Here is an 18,683-nt window from a genome sequence, read left to right on the forward strand (position 1 = left end):
CATACAAGTAAATTCATATCCTTCTCCTCCTTTCTTTTTTTTTTTTTTGAAACAGAATCTCGCTTTGTCACCCAGGCTGGAATGCAGTGGCACAGTCTCAGCTCACTGCAACCTCTGCCTCCCAGTTTCAAGCAATTCACCTACCTCAGCCTCAGTAGTAGCTGGGATTACTGGCACTCGCCACCATGCCTGGCTAATTTTTGTATTTTTAGTAGAGACGGGGTTTCATCATGTTGGTCAAGCTGGTCTTGAACTCCTGACCTCAAGCAATCCACCTGCCTTGGCCTCCCAGAGTGCTGGGATTGCAGGTGAGCCACCACGCCCAGCCTCCTCCTATTTTTACATGGAAGGCAGCATACTAGACAAAGGTTCTGCATTTACAGGTTTTCACTTAGCATATTTTGGAACTTCATCACTCTCTTTTACACAGAGTCCATGCTACTCCAACCTGCCCATTCATATTGGCAAGCAAACCCAGGTCTGAGTTTCTAAGTCTTTAAATTTTAACTGCCATGTAAATATTTAATGTTGAATTGGAACTTCCATGTTTTCCCAGCTCAGACTTTGAGCCTGCCTAAGCGCTCTTTAAAATCAATTCATTCTGCTATCATTGCTTCAAGCGATGGCCTGAAACTTACTCTAAGAGCAAAGCACATTGACTTATGTTCCCTGAGATCCTAGCAAAGTTTTATTTAAAACTAATCCAATGTTGTAATCAATGAGCCTTTAGTTGTTCTTCAATTTATTCCTTTCATTTTGTGGTTACAATTTAAACTGTTCTCAAAGAGGACATAAGATGGCTTGCAGTAAAATAGACTATCAATTGATATAGTGAAATACAAATAACAGATAAAGATGGACAAAATATTGTTAAATGTTTCTTCTGAGAATTTCTAACCACACGGGTTTGGGGCCATAATTGCCAATATCTGTATGGTAGTTAAAAAGATCCTGGCCAGGCACACTGGGTCATACTTGTAATCCTAGCACTTTGGGAGGCCAAGGCCGGCAGATCACCTGAGGTCAGGAGTTTGAGACCAGCCTGGCCAACATTGCGAAACCTTGTCTCTATTAAAAATACAAAATTTAGCCAGGTGTGGTGGTGAGCGCCTGTAGTCCCAGCTACTCGGGAGGCTGAGGAATGAGAATTGCTTGAACCTGGGAGGTGGAGGCTACAGTGAGTTGAGATCGTGCCACTGTACTACAGCCATGGCAACAGAGCAAGACCCTGTAACGATTAAAAAAAAAAAAAGAAAAAGATCCCAAATTGGTATTGCTCCTTAAATTCAGATCTCAAATGAACTTCTACGTGTTGAATTCCATGGACTACCTGGCATCAACATTCTTTCTCTCTCTTACTTTCTGTACACAAACATATACACACACACACACAGACAGACAGACAGACAGACAGACATACATACAAATAATAACTTCGAGAAACAAGCCATCATGAATAAGAATCAGCAAAACAGGAAACTATAGAAACAGACCCACAAAGATGGTAGATATTGGAATTATCAGATAAAAATATAGTTAGAAATAGAAAGACTTCAAAAAGAAAGAAAATGTAAGAGAGATCAAGAGGTATTGAGGATGAGGCAAGATAATCTAATGTAATCAGATTTCTAAAAAGATAATAGAAAGAAGAAAAACAATATTTGAAAGAAAACAAAAAACTTAACAGACTAAGTTATATAAAAATTGTAGAGTTGAATTGTTATATCTATTACAAGACTAATTCTTAGATTCAGACATCCCAACAAATCTCAAGCAAGTTAAATAGAAATCTATACTTAGACGCTTACAGGGAAACTATGAAAGTAAAACAAAAAAGAAAAAAAAATCCATTAGAAAGAATGAGAAAGGTTTACTATCAAAGAAGAACAATTAATTTGACAGTTGACTTGCAACATGGAAGTGAGAAGACAGTGGAATACTATTTTTAAATTGTTGGAGATAAAATAACCACGATCATATAATTGTTTACGCAGTAAAACTACCATTTAATAGAAAGATGAAATGAAGAATTTTTCATACAAATATTGAGAAAGTCTACCACCATCAAAACTTAAAAGATTTGATGAACTCCTACATGATAGATTTTGTAAAGAAGAAAACGGATCTTGGAGGATCTCAATTTCAAGAAAATAATATATTAATATCTAAACGCAAAGATGGAATTAAACAACATCTAATTTATGGAGTTGCAAATAAATTTTAAAACAAAATGCTCGATTAAGAAATCACATACCTGCCGGGCGTGGTGGCTCATGCCTGTAATCTCAGCACTTTGGGACGCCAAGGCGTGGGTGATCACGAGGTCAGGAGATCAAGACCATCCTACTTAACACGGTGAAACCCCGTTTCTACTAAAAATACAAAAAATTAGCTGGGCGTGGTGGCGGGCGCCTGTAATCTCAGATACTTGGGAGGCTGAGACAGGAGAATGGCGTGAACCTGGGAGGCGGAGCTAGCAGTGAGCCGAGATTGCGCCACTGCACTCCAGCCTGGGTGACAGAGCGAGACGCTGTCTCAAAACAATGGCAACAAAAACAAAACAAAACAAAAAGAAATCATATGTCAGGAGAAATGCCATTTAACATTAAAACATCATAAGCTTCTTATACTCTTCAGATTAGAATCATTAATGAAATTTGGACTTTTGAAAATTAAATATGCAGGTTAAAAATTTTAGGATAACCACAAAAACTACAGTGGAAAAAATGGAATGAAGAAAAACTAAATCTGAAACAACCCAAAGAAGTAAAAATGGGGAAAAGCAAAACAAAACAAAAAATCGACCAGGTGCGGCGGCTCATGCCTATAATCCCAGCACTTTGGGAGGCCGAGGCAGGTGGATCACCTGAGGTCAGGATTCGAGAGCAGCCTGGCCAACATGGAGAAACCCTGTCTCTATTAAAAATACAAAAATTAGCCGGGCATGGTGGCAAGTGCCTGTAGTCCCAACTACTCGGGAAGCTGAGGTAGGAGAATCACTTCAACCCGGGAGGCGGAGGTTGCAGTGAGCGGAGATCATGCCACTGCACTCCAGCCTGGAAGACAGAGCAAGACTGTCTCAAAAAAAAAAAAAAAAAAAAAGAAAGAAAAAGAAAAATCGGAGTATGTAGACTGTGAAAGTGAGATGGTAGAAATGAATTAAAAGGTAGGTGGACTAAAATCCCCAATTATGATACTATCAGATTGAATTTTTTTTAAAAAGGTAATTTACTATTTTACAAATGCCACATTCGGCCAAAACTTAAGTGCAGTGAAAGATTTAAAGTCAAACGATGGAAAACTAGACAATAAGCGGATATCAAAAGAAAGTTAGCAAGACTATTTTAGTATCAAAGTAGACTTTAAGCCTGCAAGCCTTTACCAAATATACTGAAATAGTTTTAATTAATCAGGAAGATACAGCCACTCTAATTCATATAGTGCAATAATATGACTTCAGAATATATAAAATAAATATGAAAAGAGCTACAAAGAGAAACTGACATGACAAATCCATTGTCACACTATATCTGCAGTTCTCAAACTTCAGTGAGCATTTGAATCACCTTGATGGCTTGTTAAAACACAGATTGCAGCCAGGTGTGGTGGCTTTGGGAAGCTGACGTGGGCAGATCACTTGAAGTCAGGAGTTTGAGACCAGCCTAGCCAACATGGTGAAACACTGTCTCTACTAAAAATACAAAAAATAGCTAGATGTGGTAGTGCATGCCTGTAATCCCAGCTATTCAGGAGGCTGAGGCAGGAGAATTGCTTGAACTCTAGGGGCAGAGGTTGCAGTGAGCCAAGATGGTGCCCTGCACTCCAGCCTGGGTAACAGAGCAAGACTCCATCTCAAAAAAAAGCAAAAAAGCAAAAAAGCAAAAAACCAAAACACAGATTGCTGGGTCCCACCCTGGGAGTTTTTGAGTTTTTGATTCCGTAGGTTGAGTGGGGCCTGATAATTCCCATTCCCAGGATGTTCCCCCTTGAGAACTAGTACTGCACAGAAGTCCTGCACGTATGCACCAAGAAAGTTTATAGTATCGTATAGAATGTATATATAAGAAAGTTTATAGAAGCATCAATCATCACAGAAAAGTATTGGCAACAACCCATAATGGCAATCAACAACAGAAACAATAAATAACTCATAGTATATTAAGACAATTGGACATTATATAGTAATGACAAAGAATGAACTACAGCTTTGTGCATCACTATAGCTAATTATCACAATATTTGAGCAAAAGAAGAACATTTGAGAAAAATAAAGTTCCAGGGGAAACAAATTAAGACATTGTTTAGGGATATATCTAGTTATGATAAAACCATAAAGAAAAGCAAGAAAAGGAGTAACCCAAAATAGGATAGCAATTTTCTCTGTAGGGTGGGGTGAGAAGATGCAGTCATGAAGAGTAATGTTCTATTTCTTAAGCTAAGAGGTGGGTTGTTGGATATTTATTTTATTCTCAGTTGTAAGGATAAATGATGCATACTTTTTGTATCTAAGGTAGATCTCTCAAAAACGCTAAAAGGTAATGAAACCAGATCGTATACAGTAAGAAGCAATCACTTCCAATTGAAAAGGGCAAGAGTAGGTTCCACAGGGAATTGGGTTTTGAACTATTACCAAAAATTTGATAGGCAAAGCTCTGGAATGAGAAGGGGAGAAAGAAATTTTAACTTTGGCTAAATGGCATAATCAAATCATAAGAAGTAGACCAGTCTGTCTAGAGAGAATTGTTCATATGGGCTATGTCAAGCAGATCAGGTTGGAAAGGAAGTTAGAACAAATTCTTTTTTTTTTGAGACAGAGTTTCGTACTGTTGTTCTAGCTGGAGTGCAATGGCTCCATCTTGGCTCACTGCAACCTCTGCCTCCTAGGTTCAAGCGATTCTCCTGTCTCAGCCTTCTGAGTAGCTGGGATTACAGGTGCCTGCCACCATGCCTGGCTAATTTTTATAATTTTAGTAGAGACGGGGTTTCGCTATGTTGGCCAGGCTGGTCTCAAACTCCTGACCTTGTAATCTGCCTGTCTTGCCCTCCCCAAGGGCTGGGATTACAGGCGTGAGCCACAGTGCCTGGCCCAAATTCTTAATTCGATTAACTATATATGAATTTTGAGAAGATAGGACACACTGCAGATACATTCTTATGGGAGGAGGTCAAAGAAAGTCTGACGTGTGGCTGCTCTCTGTGCCTACATAGAAAAAATTCGAATAGTATATATAGTTTAGCACAAACTTTTAGGCAAAAGCCTGGTTATGTAGTCAGATCCATCTATGCGAAAAGTAAAACATCTTTGACTTACCAACTTATTTTTAATTTTTTTTTTTTTTTACGGAGTCTCACTTTGTCGCCCAGGCTGGAGTGCAGTGGTGCGATCTTGGCTCACTGCAAGCTCCACCTCCCAGGTTCACGCCATTCTCCAGCCTCAGCCTCCCAAGTAGCTGGGACTGCAGGAGCCTGCCACCATGCCTGGCTAATTTTTTGTATTTTTAGTAGAGACGGGGTTTCACTGTGTTAAGTAGGATGGTCTTGATCTCCTGACCTCGTGATCCACCCACCTCAGCCTCCCAAAGTGCTGGGATTACAGGCCTGAGCCACCACGCCCGACCTTATTTTTAATTTTTATTAGGTAATTTGAGGTAATATATGTATGCATCTTTTAACTTGATCACTCTATAAGGTTTACAAGGAAAAAGAATTAATCTTGTATAACCCTGCCCATTCCTGAGTTCCACTACCTAGAGGAACTACTTTCAACTTTCAGGCTTTTCTGATTTTAAATTCCATTTTTGAAAAAACATACCTATATTGCTACTTCTTGATTTAGGCCGGGCGCGGTGGCTCACGCTTGTAATCCCAGCACTTTGGGAGGCCGAGGCGGGCGGATCACGAGGTCAGGAGATCGAGACCACGGTGAAACCCCGTCTCTACTAAAAAATACAAAAAATTAGCCGGGCGTGGTGGCGGCGCCTGTAGTCCCAGCTACTCGGAGAGGCTGAGGCAGGAGAATGGCGGGAACCAGGGAGGCGGAGCTTGCAGTGAGCCGAGATCGCGCCACTGCACTCCAGCCTGGGCGACAGCGAGACTTGGTCTCAAAAAAAAAAAAAAAAAAAAAAAAAAAAAAGATTTTCTCTATTAGATTAGGATTTAGTTCTTTCATAACTACCATCCCTAGACTTTACTGCACACAATTACTTCTTCATCTTTATGTTCCCAACATAAATCTTTCACAATTTTTGGCCAAATCAGAGCACAGTATTTACATTATTTTGATCACGTGAGTATTGTTCTCGGTTGAGTCATGCGGTACCCTGTGAACCCATTTTTTCCTTGTATAACTTCTAAATTTCACAGGGGTTAATTGCTTCTTTTGTATTTATAATTTTCTATTCCCATAGCAGTAAGTTATCCCCAAATTCTCCATTCAAGTGTCTAACATGCCCCTCAATATTGTCAAATTTAATTGGTAATTTCTGTTTCATTTTCCCCCCTTGAAGACTTCCCTCTTGGAGTACTCCATCTTCTTATTCCAATCTGGCTTACTGAAGAGTTGTTATCCCTGGACTTCCTTGACTATCATCCTAGAAATTCTCATCACTTCTTTCTTCTGTGGGATACCTCCTGTGTGCTTAGGGTGGGGCTTGTCATATGGTAGGCCTTTCTGTACACAAGACCCATCTGGTTCTTTGTGGAATCCCAAATGCCAGTTATCTTTAAGATTTATCTCTTGGGCTTATCAGCTTTCTCAGACAGAATCATTCAGTTGCCTGATGGTAGGGGTGTGCATAAAAGACTGGCAGCCAGCGTTTTGGAAAGGCCTTGGGGAAGGGGCGGGTTTACTCTTCAGTATGCAGATGTTTCCTTAATCACTCTGTTTTCAATAAAGAGCCTTACTTTCACCTTCAAATGTTCTAGTGTCTAAAAAATTGCCCTCTCCAGTCTAGATGGATGAAGGTTGAAAGTCATATCATCAGATCATAAAACTACCAAGACTGTAAAAGAGGCCAATCAGTTAAGTTTTATAGTCAACAAATATTTATTGAGTGCCTAATTTGAGCAAGGCATTGTGTTAGAAATTGAGAGAATGCATACTTCCTTACCAAATTCCTTGGAACTGGGACCTACCCTTTGAGAAAAAAAAAAAAAAAAAAATCAAGTTTTCTACAAATCCCAGAAAGGAGTGCTCACACACAAGGTTTTGAAACTCATTACTCCAAGAGGGTCTAGGCCAAATGTGGAAACATTTTCAAGAAAGATATAGGAAAGTACATAATTGTCAGCTCCATCAAGACAAACTAAAATGTTGTAGAAATATTTCTAACCTCTGAGACTCTTGACAAAGAGAGCAAACAAGTCTTTCAACAATTTCGTTCTTTCTTTTTTTTTTGAGACGGAGTCTCGCTCTGTTGTCACCCAGGCTGAGGTGCAGCGGCGTGATCTCTGCTCACTGCCACCTCCGCCTCCCGAGTTCAAGTGATTCTCCTGCCTCAGCCTCCCGAGTAGCTGGGATTACAGGCACCCACCACCACACCTGGCTAATTTTTGTATTTTTTAGAGACAAGATTTCACCATGTTGGCCAGGCTCTCAAACTCCTGACCTCAAGTGATCTACCTGCCTCAGCCTCCCAAGTGCTGAGATTATAGGTGTGAGCCACTGTGCCCAGCAGTCTTTCAACAATTTTGATCGGTAGTGAGAGGTATGTTCCTGCAATGCTACATGCAGTTCCTAGAATATACTAAATTGTACTTTGATGAAGTGTATCTACTATTGTGCAAGTCTGTCAGCAGATATTTTCTATATCGTTCAAATTAAGTGTGGAGCGGAATGATCTTCATAGACCAGCAGTTCTCAAAGTGTACTCTTTGGGCCTCTGGGGGTCCCCAAAGTCAAAACTAGTTTTTATAGTAATACTAAGACATTGTTAGCCTTAGTATTATTAATATTAGTATTATTAATAATAGCCTTTTTCATTGTGTTGATATTTACATCAATGGTGTTTGTGCTTTAGCGTAAACCATAACAGTAGCATAAAACTATGCCAGCAGATACTGTATTCTTCACCACAAGGCTCTTGCAGGAAAAAAAAAAACAAAAACAAACAAACAAAAAACAAAAAAACCCAGTTTCACTGTTTCACTTAAGAATGTCTTTGAGCTTTTTCCTCTCTTCAGCGCAGGGCACCCACAAGCTGCGCGCTCTCTTTCTGCTGCTCCCCAGCTCTCAGATGCAGCCGACACCATGGGTTTCAGAGACCTGAAAAGCCCTGCCGGCCTCCAGGTGCTCAACGATTACCTGGCGGACAAGAGCTACATCGAGGGGTATGTGCCATCACAAGCAGATGTGGCAGTATTTGAAGCCGTGTCCGGCCCACCGCCTGCTGACTTGTGTCATGCCCTACGTTGGTATAATCACGTCAAGTCTTATGAAAAGGAAAAGGCCAGCCTGCCAGGAGTGAAGAAAGCTTTGGGCAAGTATGGTCCTGCCAATGTGGAAGACACTACAGGAAGTGGAGCTACAGATAGTAAAGATGATGATGACATTGATCTCTTTGGATCTGATGATGAGGAGGAAAGTGAAGAAGCAAAGAAGCTAAGGGAAGAATGTCTTGCACAATATGAATCAAAGTTAGCCAAAAAACCTGCACTTGTTGCCAAGTCTTCCATCTTACTAGATGTGAAAACTTGGGATGATGAGACAGATCTGGTGAAATTAGAGGAGTGCGTCAGAAGCATTCAAGCAGACGGCTTAGTCTGGGGCTCATCTAAACAGTTCCAGTGGGATACGGAATTAAGAAACTTCAAATGCAGTGTGTAGTTGAAGATGATAAAGTTGGAACAGATATGCTGGAGGAGCAGATCACTGCTTTTGAGGACTATGTGCAGTCCATGGATGTGGCTGCTTTCAACAAGATCTAAAATCCATCCTGGATCATGGCATTTAAATAAAAGCTTGAAAGATTAAAAAAAAAAGAAAAAAAAAGAATGTTTTTGAGTGCTCGCTTCAGCAGCACATATACTAAAATTGAAATGATACAGAGAAAATTAGCACAGCCCCTATGCAAGGATGGCATACACACTTGTGAAGCCTTCTATAGTTTTAAAAAAGAATGTCTTTGAAACAGCATTAAAAAAACTTACTAAATCTCAACCATTATGTACACTTTAAAAATACTCTGCCTGACAAAACGGGAACTGCACAGAAAATGCTGTGGCTGCATGCTGAAGTATGACAGTCGGTGTGAGGAAAAGTGCATGTTTAATTGTATGAGATACAAGCTGAAGAGCCATTTTTCACAATACACTCTTTTTTTTACTTGAAAGAACAACTGACAGACAAATTATAGTTATTCATACTTGAGTATTTGTCAGACATTTTCTCAAAAATTAATGAAGTGAGTCTGTCACTTCAAGGAAAACAACTGGCGGTATTTGTTGCCAGTGATAAAATTTAAGCTTTGAAGTAAAAATTAGAATATCAGAAAATTCGTATTCACCACTGTGGGCTTGCAACATCCTAATACTTAAGGCTGGTCTTGATCTCCTGACCTTGTGATCTGCCCGCCTCAGTCTCCCAAAGTGCTGGGATTACAGGCGTGAGCCACTGCACCCGGCCAATGCCCAGCATTTCTAGGAGCCAGGACTAGAACTCCTGACTCAAGCAATTCTCCCATCTAAGCCTCTCAAATAGCAGGGACTACAGGTAAACCTGACTGTGCCCAGCTAGCAATTATAATTTTTAAAAATATTAAAATAACATTGATAATAAAACACATCGAATTTGGGAAGAACAACGTAACTCAGTGAACCAGTATTTTCCAAATGATCAATGCATGGGTAAAAGATCCATTCAAAGTGAAAGATAGACAGAATAATTTTAATTTGACAAGCAACATTTAAGAAACTACGACTTGGTGATTTTGGGGTAATATTAAAGAAAAATATCCACAACTATTTGAAAAGGCTATTAAAATACTCCTCCCTTTTCCAACGATATCAGCAGAATGAAAGAAGTGGTAGACATGAGAATCCAGCTGTCTTCTATTAAGCGAGACATGAAGGTTTTTATTTATTTATTTTTAAATTTTACTTTAAGTTCTGGGATACATGTGCTGAATGTGCAGGTTTGTTACACAGGTGTACATGTGCCATGGTGGTTTGCTGCACCTATCTACCTGTCATCTAGGTTTTAAGCCCCGCATGCATTAGGTATTTGTCCTAATGCTCTCCCTCCCCTCTCCCCCCACCCCTGACAGGCCTCAGTGTGTGATGTTCCCCTCTCTGTGTCCATGCGTTCTCATTGTTCAGCTCCCACTCATGAGTGAGAACATGCCATGTTTGGTTTTCTGTTCCTGTGTTAGTTTGCTGAGAATGATGGTTTCCAGCTTCATCCATGTCTCTGCAAAAGACATGAACTCATTATTTTTTATGGCTGCACAGTATTCCATGGTGTATATGTGCCACATTTCCTTTAGTCTATCACTGATGGACATTTGGGTTGGTTCCAAGTCTTTGCTATTGTGAATAGTGCTGCAATAAACACACATGTGCACACAGACATCAACGTTTTTGCAATGATGTAACAATGCTATTTTTCTCACTATTTAAAAAAATGTAGTTAATTTTCATCAAATATGCAGTGATTCCTAATTTGGGATGATATTGCCCAGCCTCCCCTCCAGGGACGCTGGGCAATATCCACAGACATTTTTGGTTGTCACATTGGGTGGAGGTGGCAGGTAAGGTGCTGCTGGCATCTAGTGTGTAGAGGCCAGGGATGCTATTAAACATCTTATAATGCACAGAACAGCTCCCACAACAAAGAGTTATCCAGCACAAAACATCAATAGTGTGGAGGTTGAGAAGCCCTCAACTAAATTATAGAAGACAGATACAAAAGCTGCCTGTCAAAACGAAACAATGAAGCCAAATCACCTAAGTGTAAGTACCCAAAATGCTACATGTTAAGATCAAGATGCGTACAGATTAGAGTAATATACTAGGTTTAAGTCATGAAAGCTGTTTTCTGATTCACCAGAGAGAATAGTCTGTAATTTTTTTTATTTTTTATTTTATTTTTTTTAGAGGGACCGAGTCTTGCTCTGTCACCCAGGCTGGAGTGCAATGATGCGATCTGAGTTCACTGCAACCTCTGCCTCCTGGGTTCAAGCAATTCTCCTGCTTCAGCCTGTAGCCGGGACTACAGGCATGTGTCATCACACCCAGCTGATTTTTGTATTTTTAGTAGAGACAAGGTTTCACCATGTTGGCCAGGCTGATCTCAATCTCCTGACCTCAGGTGATCCACCTGCCTTGGCCTCCCAAAGTGCTGGGATTACACGCGTGAGCCACCGCACCCGGCCTCGGTCTGTAATTTTCTTTTCTTTTCTTTTTTCTTTTTTTGAGACGGAGTCTTGCTCTGTCACCCAGGCTGGAGTGCAGTGGCACAATCTCGGCTCACTGCAAGCTCTGCCTCTCAGGTTCACGCCATTCTCCTGCCTCAGCCTCCCGAGTAGCTGGGCCTACAGGCGCCCACCACTATGCCCGGCTAATTTTTTATATTTTTAGTAGAGACGGGGTTTCACCGTGTTAGCCAGGATGGTCTTGATCTCCTGACCTCATGATCTGCCCGCCTCAGCCTCCCAAAGGGCTGGGATTCCAGGCGTGGGTCACTGCACCCAGCCCTTGGCCTGTAATTTTCTAAGGGAAAATATAGGGCTAATTTTTAAGCTCTGGTTTATCATTAAAACTAATAGAGTTTTAGAAATTCATTCTATCTCATGTTCAACATATAACTCATGTTTGGTATTGTAATCTGTATTTGTATTTCTGAATACATAGCAAATGTGAGGCCAGCAAATGTGAACATGAAATAAAAGACACAGTAATTATAGCACCCTGTACTCTGGGCTTTGACTCAAGGCATTATCTAAGGTTCCCCAAGCATCCATAAAATACAAGACTTAAAGCATTAGTAAGATGTCATGTTTTTGAAAAATAGAATAGTACTAGAGAATGAAGCTAGTTAATGGTTGTTGGACAAATTAATGACGTCATTTTTGTAAGAGGATTTATATAACTCCTAAAATCTCACCATAGGTGGGATCATCATATCAGTCAACTAGTGATACCTATGCGTGGTTTAATTATATCTTCCCAACTATTACTCCTCATCCTGCGGTATGTTGAAGTCCTAACCCCTGATACCTATGAATGTAATTTCATTTAAAAATTGGGTCTTTGCGGATGTAATCAAGTTAAAATGGAGTCATACTGGATTAGGATGGGCCCTAAACCAATCCCGGGTGTATTTATAAGGACTGACAGATTTGGAGACACACACACACACACAGAGGGAAGAAGGCCACATAAAGACAGAAGCAGAGATTGGAGTGAAATAGCTACTAGCCAAGAATGCCCGGCATTTCTTTTCTTTTTTTGAGATGGAGTCTCGCTCTTTCCCCCAGGCTGGAGTGCAGTGGCGCAATCTCGGCTCACTGCAAGCTCCGCCTCCCAGGTTCACTCCATTCTCCTGCCTCAGCCTCCCGAGTAGCTGGAACTACAGGCGCCCGCCACCACGCCCAGCTAATTTTTTTTGTATTTTTAGTAGAGATGGGGTTTCACTGCGTTAGCCAGGATGGTGTTGATCTCCTGACCTCGTGATCTGCCCGCCTCAGTCTCCCAAAGTGCTGGGATTACAGGTGTGAGCCACCGCACCCAGGCAATGCCCAGCATTTCTAGGAGCCACCAGCAACTAGGGAGTGGCAGGGAAGGATTCTTTCCTAGAGCCTTCAGAGGGATCACGGCCCTGCCAATTTTGGACTTCTAGAACTGTAATGCAATACATTTCTGTTGTTTTAAGCCACCGAGTTTGTGGTATTTTGTTACAGCAGCCCTAGGAAATTAATAAGCCTACTAGTCTATACCAAAGCCTCTTCTTCAAACCTTTTGCAGGTAGTTTAATGGTCTTGGGCTGAGAGAGTCCAGTGATGGGGCATTCACTATCTAACAGAACAGGCAGATTCATTGCTGGCTGGTTTTAAAGGTTATAGAGTTATTCCTTATAATGAACAGACAGACGTGTCTGCTCGGTTGTTTACATTTTTTGTTATTTATTTATTTATTTAGTTAGTTAGTTAGAGATGGAGTCTCGCTTGGTCGCCAGGCTGGGGTGCAGTGGCGCAATCTCGGTTCACTGCAACCTCCGCCTCCCCGGTTCAAGGGATTCTCCTGCCTCAGCCTCCTGAGTAGTTGGGACTACAGGCATGCACCACCATGTCTGGCTAATTTTTGTATTTTTAGTAGAGACGGGGTTTCACCATGTTGGCCAGAATGGTCTCAATCTCCTGACGTCATGATCCACCTGCCTCAGCCTCCCAAAGTGCTGGGATTAGAGGCGTCAGCCACCACGCCTGGCCACATTTTTTAATTTTTATAAACAGTCTAGAACTCTGTCATCTTTAATACATACCATGATATACTTTGGCAAATGACTCACTGAAAGTTAATCTTGTTCAAAGACAGAAACTGAAATCCCAAAAGCTCAAATCAAGGCTCTGGTTACTGACCATCTACAAAGTGAGCAGGTAGCTCAACTGGGTGAAGTCTCCCCTTGAGCTCAAAGGAAAAACTGTGCCTACCATGAATGAAAATGGGTGGCATCACGTCAAATCATTCACATTCAGTTTTAAAGAAGTTTGCAGAGAGAATTAGGCCGACAGGTTGGGGGCCCAGTTTTTAAAAAGGATAAGCAACTTTTAAGCTTTACAAATTTAGTAGCCAAGATAGGATTAGAATCGAGGTCCATATGAAAGAAAACCTCCAGTGGTTTTGTGACTTAACGCAGAGTGCCTTCCCTGAGCACAGCAGTGGAATAACCATCATTTAATCCATTGTATACTGTCCCTTGTGAGGGGAGCTTTTAATAAGGTGTTTAATAAAAGCTCACAAATTAGTTTACTCCCATGCCATTGTATCCTTCTTTTACAGCAATTGAAATTCTATTTATAATAAATTCACTCAGTATTCACGTGGGCGATGCATATATTTCAAAATGTTCAGCTGTAATTTGGATCTAATTAGTTGACACTTTGAGTACTGCCAAAAGTTTTTTTTTTTTTTTATTCAGGAGTGAATTGGCTGTTTCAACAACAAATTCTCAAAAACATCTGTAGAATAAAACCAACTGACAAAAGTATTTATGTTACAGTTTTTCATTGTGACATAAGGGGACATTCCGTTTTATGTGTTTGCATTTATTGCAAGAGCTTGGGCCACAAGATCCTCTGTGGAATGGACTTTCCTCATTATCATCTTGTCTTGTTTCTCTTTTCTTTGTTCTCTTAGATTTATAAGGTGCTTTAGATGGAAAATTCAATAGCCTGATGAGACACTTTGTTTTGCATCTCAACCTCTCATTATCTTTATACTTGGCCCTCCATATACACAAATTTAGAGGATTTTGACTAACAGTGGGTCGAAATAGTCAAGTAAAAAAATACAACAATAAAAGTGCAAACAAAAAGCCAATACAGTGTAATAGCTGTTTACATAGCAGTTATACTGTATTAGATATTATAAGTTATCTAGAGATGATTTAAAGTATAAGGGAGGAATGTGGATAGGTTTGATGCAACACTATGCCAATTTATATCACAGACTTGAGCATCCCAGATTTTGGCATCTGAGAGGATCCTGGAACCAATCCCGTCCCCTGGATACCGAGGGCCAACTCTAGTTAATAATGAAAAGCAAGGATGACAGCCACACTGAAAATCACTTTGAATGTGGAAGAATGCTGACAACAGAGCAGGTGTTGGCTAATTATAATGAAGGTATTGAAGGTGATGATGATGAAAATAACAGCAGCCAACAATGATGGCACTTACTCTGCTCCAGTAACTGAACTAGATATGTTACCTCATCTGGCCCTCTTAACAACTCTGTGAAGTAGGTATGTATCATCCCCATCTTGAAGATGGGAAAACTGGGGCTTTGGGAGGTTAAGTGACTTCCTCAAGGTCTCAAGCCAATAAGCTGAGGGCCACCATTCAAAGCCAGTTCTATCTACTTTGCAGAGTCCATGTCCTTAATCATTACATGACATGGACGAAACTGTGTTTTAGGAGACAACATATAGGTATGTAGTAAAATTCATATTTCTACTGTGTATACTAGTGTGTATATTCTATATTTCTTTTTTTTTTTTTTTGAGATGGATTCTCGCTCTGTCACCCAGGCTGGAGTGCAGTGGCGCAATCTCAGCTCACTGCAAGCTCCGCCTCCCAGGTTCATGCCATTCTCCTGCCTCAGCCTCTCCGAGTAGCTGGGACTACAGGCGCCCGCCACCACGCCTGGCTAATTTTTTGTATTTTTAGTAGAGACGGGGTTTCACCGTGGTCTCGATCTCCTGACCTCGTGATCCGCCCGCCTCGGCCTCCCAAAGTGCTGGGATTACAAGCGTGAGCCACCGCGCCCGGCCTTATATTCTATATTTCTACAATGCTGTCATTTCAGTCACTGCCTTACTGATTTAGACAAGAGGCCAACTAGCTTTTCCAGGGTAAGAACAATGACATAAACTGAAAACCTGGCCCTAAAGTCACAGAGAAAGTAGGCACTCAAGAGAATGTGGCCTTCTAGGTCAGTGTCCTCTAGCAGAGGCTAAAAAAACCCCAAGGCAATTACCTCAGCAACTTAGGCACCCCCTCTTCAAGTTTTGTTTAATTCCGTATTTGAGTGAGGGATAATTTTGTCCAAATATTTTTTCAGTTATTCATTTTGATATGCTAGTAAAAGGAGGCAGACCTATTTCTAAAAATCTGATAAGTAGATCTTCCCCCCACCCTACTGGGCTCTGAGATGAGGGGTCAGACTCCAAGGCCCAGTATATTGTTTTTGTTTTTTTTGAGATGGAATTTTGCTCTTGTTGCCCAGGCTGGAGTGCAATGGTTCAATCTCGGCTCACTGCAATCCCCGCCTCCCGGGTTCAAGCGATTCTCCTGCCTCAGCCTTCCAAGTAGCTGGGATTACAGGCATGCACCACCATACCCAGCAATTTTTTTTTTTTTTGTATTTAGTAGAGACAGGGTTTCGGTATGCTGGTCAGGCTGGTCTCGAACTCCTGACCTCAGGTGATCCACCTGCCTCGGCCTTCCAGAGTGCTGGGATTACAGGCGTGAGCCACCATATCCGGCCAGCACAGTGTATTGTATAACAACTCTAGGGTCAGGTTGTCTACATTCAATTACCAGCATCGTCGTTTGCTACTTGCATGATCTTGGATAATTAACATTTGTTTATGTTTCAGTTCCATTCTCTTAAAACAGTTAATAGTTGTAACTCCTCATAGAGTTGTCGGGTAGATCAAATTAATTCATACATGTAAAACACTTGGAAGAGTGCTTGACGCACAGTGAGGGTTCCTTAAGTACTAGCTACCATCATCATTATTGTCAGCATCACCATCATCATCATCATCACCATCACCATCATCATCTCCCAGCCCCTTGTAGGAATCTAAGTGTTTGACCCGTTTGTTTTTGCTATAAACTTTGTTTTCACTATGGAAAAGTACATAGTCCCAAAGAGCTTCATTTATAGCCCGCAAATTCCTTAGGGAAGTTATAATTGGTATTAGGACCTTAGTAATTATTTATCTTTGTACTCAATAGCACTAATTTTCAGGATAATGTGATGGACAGGCCCCAAATCTAATTTTTATGGAATTATCTTTTTGAAAAGTAATCAGTAAAGAAGTTTGTTTTTTAAGAAGTTACTTCTGGCTAAGGATAATGTTTATAAATCATACAACACAGCAGCTGGCACATAATAGGCACTCAGTAAATGTCACTGTCACTGCAATTAATGTAGCATGTTCATATCTGTTTTGTCATCCTTATTAGTACTTTATCACATAGGTTACTTTTCTGTTGTGAATATAGTATTTGTTAGAATTTCTGAATACTGGAAATGCTGACTTCTTAAAGTAGAGGAATCATCATTTCTCCTTTTCTGACTTTCTAGCTAAAATATCTCCCTTGTCCTCTTCTATAAGGCTGGAATCAGAAAAACTGAACCTGGGTGTGAAAGAATAAATCAATTAGAGTGCATACACCCTCCACAATAGCATTCTGTTGGGAGGTGCTTATACCAGAGCTTCCAATTTCAGATTCATCAACAGATCCTGTCTCCTATGTTATTGTGGACATCATTCTATTACCATCAGCTCAAAGAAAGTAAGCACATAAAAGGATTCAGGTTTCAGCCCTTTTTCCATTATGAGAAACGGCAAGCTCTAGAAATAGGCCCACTGGGATAAATAACCTGCTATAAAGACATTTCCGGCCAGGCGCAGTGGCTCAAGCCTGTAATCCTAGCACTTTGGGAGGCCGAGATGGGCGGATCACCTGAGGTCAGGGGTTCGAGACCAGCCTGGCTAACATGGGGAAACCCTGTCTCTTCTAGAAATACAAATATTAGCCGGGCATGGTGGCGCATGCCTGTAATCCCGGCTACTCGGGAGGCTGAGGCAGGAGAATCCCTCGAACCTAGGAGTTGGAGGTTGTAGTGAGTCGAGATCATGCCACTGCATTCCAGCCTGGGCAACACAGCGAGACTCTGTCTCAAAAAAAAAAAGAAAAAAAGACATTTCTTTTACCTGAGCAAACGTATTTTATCTTCATATTTTACTGGAAAATACTGTTTCTATAGTGAGTCTTTTGACTGTTGCATCGCTCATTACTTTCAATGTAATTTAAAATAAGTTTGTTGCTAAGTATTGCATATTAGTTTCAAGAAAAAACAAGGAAATAAGAAAAAAACAAAATTATAATCATGTGTAATACTACCATGAAAGCATAAACTACTGTTAACATTATTGTATATAGTCTTATAGATTATGTGTGCATGATCTTTTTATTTGTTTTCGTTATTTATATTTTGGGACATTTTGAAGGTTTTACTTTTTATGTAATTACCTCACTACTCCTTTATAGCCTATTTGTATCATACTTGTCCTTGCCCATGTTAAGATTGTAACACTATTCAGTTGTATTTTTATCTACTACTATTATGATTTTATTTCTTTCATTAAAATTTTTAATCAATTTGAAATTAGTTTGGTTTATGAGTGAGCCATAAACTGCATTTTAAGTTTATCCAAATGGCTGGCCTGTTGCTTAGGCACCACTTACTAAATAATCCATCTCGCCCTGTTGATTTGAGGTGCACCTTTATTGAATAGTAAGTTTGTATGTAACCTAAGGCTTGTTTTGGTACTTTGTATTTATTCCATTTTACTGATTCATCTGTCTATTCCTGCATGGAAGCACATTTATTAATTATTATTAATTTAGTGGGTATTTTTATCAAAATTTGGCAATTATATTTATACAGGTTTAATCATGAGTATTCTACCTTTCCCTTTTTAGAAACATTAACTCACTTCAGTGTTTTCACAGGTAATATATGCACAGTGTATAAATTCAAATGATAGAAGATTGTAAAATGTGAAAAGTGAGTCTTCTTCCTTTACTTTCTCTGCCAGTTACTTCTCCACTCTGGAAGCAATTGCTATTTTTTGTAGTCTTTCCAGTGCTATTCTATGCATATGTAAGCACAGAAATAAGATATTAAGCTGACACTTTCAGCTAAGACTCTAAGATGACAGATATTAG

At 40.3% G+C, this 18,683-nt stretch overlaps 1 non-coding gene and 1 pseudogene across 1 annotated transcript; both read left to right on the plus strand.

The window, feature by feature from the left end:
- The first annotated feature begins 8,220 nt into the window (after nt 1-8,220).
- LOC129467818 (elongation factor 1-beta-like) lies at nt 8,221-8,986 on the plus strand (annotated as a pseudogene).
- Nucleotides 8,987-9,001: 15 nt separating this feature from the next.
- Nucleotides 9,002-9,108, plus strand: LOC129468786 (U6 spliceosomal RNA). Its single transcript, XR_008652845.1, has one exon. It is a non-coding gene; the product is annotated as a U6 spliceosomal RNA (small nuclear RNA).
- The last annotated feature ends 9,575 nt before the right edge of the window (nt 9,109-18,683 follow it).

The sequence above is a fragment of the Symphalangus syndactylus genome, chromosome 18, assembly GCF_028878055.3.
Source record: "Symphalangus syndactylus isolate Jambi chromosome 18, NHGRI_mSymSyn1-v2.1_pri, whole genome shotgun sequence".
Lineage (NCBI taxonomy): Eukaryota > Metazoa > Chordata > Mammalia > Primates > Hylobatidae > Symphalangus > Symphalangus syndactylus.